Here is a 5,654-nt window from a genome sequence, read left to right on the forward strand (position 1 = left end):
TTGCTCATTTTATCTATTTTATATATTAGGATCCAGCATAAGATTTTTAAAGACTTTTAATATTAAAAAAAAAAACAGGAGGGGCTTCCCTGGTGGCGCAGTGGTTGCCAGTCCGCCCACCGGTTCAGGGGACGCCAGTTCGTGCCCCGGTCCGGGAGGATCCCACATGCCGCAGAGCGGCTGGACCCGTGAGCCATGGCCGCTGAGCCTGCACATCCGGAGCCTGTGCTCCACAACAGGAGAGGCCACAACAGTGAGAGGCCCGCGTACCGAATAAAAAACAAACAAACAAACAAAAAAAACCAGGAATTCATCCTCTAGGATCCCTAGTGACCAATTCAATCACTGGTGAATTGTCCATTCCTGAAAAGATGTTATATTAACATGAAGCCGAATTCCTTTCTCAAAATTTACCTTAGATTTGCCATAAAAGCAAGAGAGAGAGGTTGATGGATCCCCACCCAAAATGAAATAAAACTGGGAGGAAGTTCCTGGTGAGAGGTGGAAAGTGGTTAGTTTCCTGTTTGGGATTGGGAGGTGGAGGGCATGGGAAAGCACCTCCACCAGCGGTGTGTGGGACTAGGTGTGTGAGAGTGCTTCCAGGCTATGCCTGTGCTATTTCTCGCATGCCCTGGCTCCACCACTGCTGTGCCAGAGATGCTTAAGAGGCGGAAAAGCAGCCCAATCTAGAGTGGTGCAGAGCCCAGCTGAAGGGAGGAGCAGGTAACACAGCAGGTTGCCAGCACACAGGCGTTTTCTTCTCCCAACATGATCCCACCGGCCCTGACAGGCTCCCCCACCCCTTCAGTCCCATCAGATGCTTACAGCCTGGAGAGGAGGGTGTTGAAAAATGTGAGGCCCTAGGATGGAGGTTTACCCGGAGTGCTTGGGATTGAGACAGGAAGTAACAGAGAATGAGAGAGTCCAGTTTGTAATTCCAAAAACAATCTGCCTCAATATATTTCCAGCTCCAGATATATATTCCCAACAGAATCGATCCAAGCTAGGGCCTGAGATGTTCTCCCTCTTCCCCATTTTGCATTTACAGTCAAGGTAGCAGATACTCTCAGCGCAATGTGAGCTCATGAGCAGCAACTGGAAGACCCCTGAGGAGTGTAAGTACTGTCATCTAAAGACACACTGGAGCACTCTTACCAGATGAAGTGGAGTTTGTGGACCAGAGAGAAGAATCATTTACAATTAGTCTAATAACATACTAAAAATGATAAGGGAAAATATTGGAAACTTGAAGCTATTGCTTCCATTATGAAGAAAAAGCCAATTGGAGATATGAAACATAAAAAAATAAAATAGGGACTTCCCTGGCAGTACAGCAGTTAAGAATCTGCCTGCCAATGCAGGGGATGCAGGTTCGATCCCTGGTCCGAGAAGATCCCACATGCCGCAGAGCAACTAAGCCTGTGCGCCACAGCTACTGAGCCTGCGCTCTAGAGCCCACAAGCCACAGCAAGAGAAACCACTGCAATGAGAAGCCCGCTCGCCGCAACTAGAGAAGGCCCGTGCGCATCAACAAAGACCCAATGCAGCCAAAAAAATAAAATAAAGTCTCTTAAAAAATAAAAATAAAATAAAAGGGAATTCCCTGGCAGTCCAGTGGTTAGGACTCTGTGACTCCACTGCAAGGGGCAAGAGTTCGATCTCTGGTCAGGGAACTAAGATACCACAAGATGCGAGGTGCTGCCAATAAATAAATAAAATAAAATAAAATACAGATTGATAGTAGAATGGATAAAAAGAACAAGTTAATAAATTAGAATATTAAAACAAGACACTCTGTAAAAAGGTACAACAGATGGGAATACAAAAGAAACGTTAAGTGATATGCGCCAAAAATCATATAACTGAAACCTCAGAAGCAAAGGAAAAAAATCAAGGTAGGGGAGGAAAAATTTGAAGAAATAATTTTGAGAATTTCCCAGAATTAGAAAAGAAAAGACCTAAGAACTCAGTTTTTTTTTTTTTTTTTGCGGCTGAGCCTGCGCGTCCGGAGCCTGTGCTCTGCAATGCGAGAGACCACAACAGTGAGGGGCCCGCGTACCGCAAAAAAAAAAAGAATGAAGAAAAGAAAATCAGACTGATTTCACTTGGGATCATAGATGTGAAAAATTCTAAATAAAATAATATCTAACAATGTATTTCAAAAGTGTATTAGAATGGGCCATTTTTGAGCCATTTTCTTTATTGAGAGAATTCTTTTTTTTTTTTTTTTTAGCTGGATGGGCTCTATGGGGACCCACTCTCTTGTAGAGCTAGCCCTGAGTAAAACTTGAACTCATATTCCATTCCTTGTTTTTTCTCTTCTAAAGTCCTAGAGAAATCACCTATTCCAAGCCCTGTATTTTATCTAGAATAATACTAGAGACTAAAGGTGAAATGACTTCTCCAACAGCATTTAGCAAATTAAGTTTTGGAGGAGGATTTAAATCTAGCTTCCTAGGGTCCCAGAGCAGCACTCATTTCTTTCTATTACATGGCCTTTCTGCTAAATCTCTCTCACTAATTCTTCCTAAGGTATTACTAACTAAGGTCCTAATGTCTCATTCTATTATTTCATTTATTTATTTATTCAAAAACTGCCCTGGTAATCAGCAAAAGCCATCTATGTGCTGAATGTAGGAAAATGACTAGAAAACCATCCCTGTAATCAGTCAGTCAACAAGAGTTTACTGAGTTCCTAATATATTTAAGGAATTCTATTATGAACCAGGAGATACAACGAAATATGGACGTGGCTCTTAATTGAATGAATTTGCAGTCTAGCTGAGCAAACAATATACCCGATAGCTCCTTGTATCATTAGTTGTTTGTTTAAGGGCCAAATCACAGCAGTGTTCACTCGGACCCTCTGAAGGAAGAGTTCTCTGACCTGGCTGGTCAGGGAATGTCTGCTAGGGGACACTGGACACGGGAACTTCTGCTTTGTGCCATTATGAGAATGTACTGGCCTCTAACCTGCCTGGACCCAAAAGAGTTAAAACAATGAAGAAGCGGCTTGGATTTCAAGACGGATCCTTCCTGGGTGGACTTGAGCAAGGGTGATTTGAGAGATCCCTGTGGTATCCAGGCCTCGGAGTCTTATTCAGTCTTAGACCTCTAGGAGACAGGGTTAGAGGTTGAGATTTTTTAAGATGATTATTATTTATTTAGTATATATTTGTTTACTTCTTTGTTTAATTTGGCTGCTCTGGGACTTAGTTGTGGCACTTGGGATCTTTAGTTGCGGCATGTGGGATCTTTTTAGTTGAGGCATGCGGACTTCTTAGTTGCTTCACGCAGACTTCTTAGTTGCAGCATGCATGTGGGATCAACCCGGGATCAAACCCCGGCCCCCTGCATTGGGAGCAGAGTCTTACCCACTGGACTACCAGGGAAGTCCCGAGATCTTAAAGAAATGCATAAAAGTTTGTTTTCAAGTTACTTTTTATTTTAAATTGGAGTATAGTTGATTAACAATGTTGTGTTAGTTTCAGGTGTACAGCAAAGTGATTCAGTTACACATACACATGCATCTATTCTTTTTCAATTTCTTTTCCCATTTAGTTTATTACAGAGTAATGAGCTGAGTTCCCTGTGCTATACAGTAGGTCCTTGTTGGCTATCTATTTTAAATATAGCAGTGTGTACATGTCAAGTTACTTTTTAAAAGGCCAAATTTGGTCAGTGTAGTTAGAGCTCACCTTGACGTGGAATGTGCAAAACTTTCCATGGTGATGGTTGCAGGTCCCCGACAGGACCAAGACACCCAGCTCTCCACTTCACACATCTGTTGCCTCAACCCACGAACCAGAATCAAGGTTCCTTGTTATCACAGAAACAAAAAGATTTGCTAAAAGCTAGTGACATCTGTAGACATGCCATCAATAAGGTTGTACCAGGCTGCAGTGTGAATGCAGGTCCCGTTTCTGGTTCTCTGATATGTTAAAGAACAGAAAGATGATTTAAGAAAATGTCTGACTCCAGACAGACAAACTAGGCCACAGTTCTCTACTTTTTATATCATTCCTTCCACCAAGAGCTGTGACTACAGCTGGGTCTTCTGGTAATGGAAACACAAAGCTCACTTTTCATAAGATCTTGTCTTTTTGTTTCCATGCAGGCTGCCATTTTAGTTAACATTTACAGAAAACTTTAATGACATAGTAGGCAGCAGCACTATTGCTGACAGTAAATTTAATTGCCATGGACACAAATTAGCTTAACTGCTGATTATATCCTCATTGAAAGTGACATAATCCTGTTGACTGTGTGTCTTTCACTGCTATGGTAACTGTAGAGCACAAAGATTAAAATGTAAATTATTGTGTTATTGGCAGAAATGAGTACGTCGTTCCTGCAAGTTGTTTTGTAAACCTAGTTCCCTTGAACATTTTGAAGGCTAAATTTCTCCATTTAAACAGCCCAGCTTCTTGAATGGATTCAAGGCCATCTTCCTCATGTTATGCCAATGGTGAATAAGCATAAGGCCGCCACATGCCCTGAGCAAGGTAAGATTCTCTGTCCCCAAGCAATGTTTAAGAAATACTTCAAATGGCGGTTGCCAATCCTTGATAGTTTCTTTACCCATTTCAGCTCCACAAAATAATCTAATGGTTTGATGGGATCCAGAGTATAGTCAAGTCCATTTTTTAAAAAGAGCAACCTTTTGGGAACTTCCCTGGTGGTCCCTCTGTACTTCCACTGCAGGGGCATGGGTCCGATCCCTGGTCAGGGAACTAAGACCCCACATGCCACATGGCCAAAAAGAAAAATAAAGAACAACTTTCTTCTCTCTCAAATTATAGATCTACTTAGAATGCTATGATTCTTTCTAATTACAAGTAGTGGTGATTTAGGCAGAATAAACTCTAAATAGTCATTATGCAAACACTGTGTCTCCTCAGGGACACTATTATGCCATTAAAACCACTGGTTAGGAGGCCAACTGAGTTGTTTTCTTCTAGGCCTCTGATGCTTAGTTTTTCTCCATGTGATGTGACATACTGTAAATTGTAGAAATGGGAACTTCCATGTCAAATCAATTCTTTGCCATCATGTGCACCCAACAAAGAAAAGAAAGATATTTGAATATTTTCTAACATTAATCCTTTCTGAAATATATGATTAAGTCAAAATTACCTTGTATTGCCAGTAGTTATGACATAATCCATAGTAGATGAGTCTCTGAGGCAATACTCCTTGGAAGCGCACAGTGATTCGAGATGTTGGCTTATAGTTATTTTATTATCTTGCTGCTTCTTTATTAATAACACTGATCTCAATTAATGTTTAGCATACTTAATTTACTATCACTGTAGCTTCAAAGTATTTGTGCATTGGGCCAGCATAATAACTTTTCCATTTTTAAATTTCAACATAAGCATTTTTCCCCTCTTGATAAAACTTTGTAAAATATCTGAACAATTCAGGGAACATGAATGACTCTCCTTAATCCCATCATCCAGGATAACCACTGCCCACAGTTTAGTGCCCATCATCATAGAATATTAAAATACATATGCAATCAGCATCACATTTTTAGAGTGTCTCCAACTTCATTATCCTTTTGCAGGAAACTAGTTCCTCTTGGATACAATCTGTTCATCATTAAAGCTTCATAGAAAGCGAAGGGCAAATATCGTCTCAAGAAACAAGAG

This window comes from Globicephala melas, chromosome 4 (assembly GCF_963455315.2).
Source record: "Globicephala melas chromosome 4, mGloMel1.2, whole genome shotgun sequence".
Lineage (NCBI taxonomy): Eukaryota > Metazoa > Chordata > Mammalia > Artiodactyla > Delphinidae > Globicephala > Globicephala melas.